This window comes from Egretta garzetta, unplaced genomic scaffold (assembly GCF_000687185.1).
Source record: "Egretta garzetta isolate BGI_Z169 unplaced genomic scaffold, ASM68718v1 scaffold93, whole genome shotgun sequence".
NCBI classification, from domain to species: Eukaryota; Metazoa; Chordata; class Aves; order Pelecaniformes; family Ardeidae; genus Egretta; species Egretta garzetta.
In genome coordinates this window covers 415,117-415,737 of record NW_009259034.1, presented here as the reverse complement: position 1 = coordinate 415,737, position 621 = coordinate 415,117, and positions in this window count along the sequence as shown.

Below are 621 nucleotides of genomic sequence, written 5' to 3'. Positions count from 1 at the left end.
CCCCCCCGCTCCGCCCCGCCGTGATAAATTAGGAGGAAAACTTTTCTCAGCTCAGTTTGTTCTCACAGTGCCGTCCAACAGAGCACAAGCCTGTCTAATCAGAAGCTACAGTCCTCCACCATCTGGTTAGAGCCTAATTACAAATGCAGAAAAATAATGTGCTTTACAATTGCACCAGTAAATGCTGTAAATGATTTAAATGCATGCATATGTTCCCTGCAGAATTCAGCATGCATCTGCGACTTCTCCTCACATTAGGCACACAAATCAAGGGAAAAAATACCCAGATCTGACGAACAGCGTGTCCCTAGGATGGTGATTTTTATCCCTTTTTTTTTTCCCCCTGCTGGAATGGCAAACAGGGCTTTTTTGTAACAATCCATTCAACGGCGCTTTCTTCGCTTCCATTTTAAAAACTGTTTATCACCGTCGTGTAAATATAGTACAAATTACTCCATAAAACATGTAAAAGGAGAACAGCAGCCGGGCAAGCCTGCAGCTGGCTGGCAGGGTTTCAAAGCCAAGTTTGTGGGGTTTTTTTGTTTCCTTTGGGGCGCCCGCGGAGGGGCAGGATCAGCTCGGCTCATCTGCCGGGGACCGCAGCCCTCCCCGAGCCCCTGC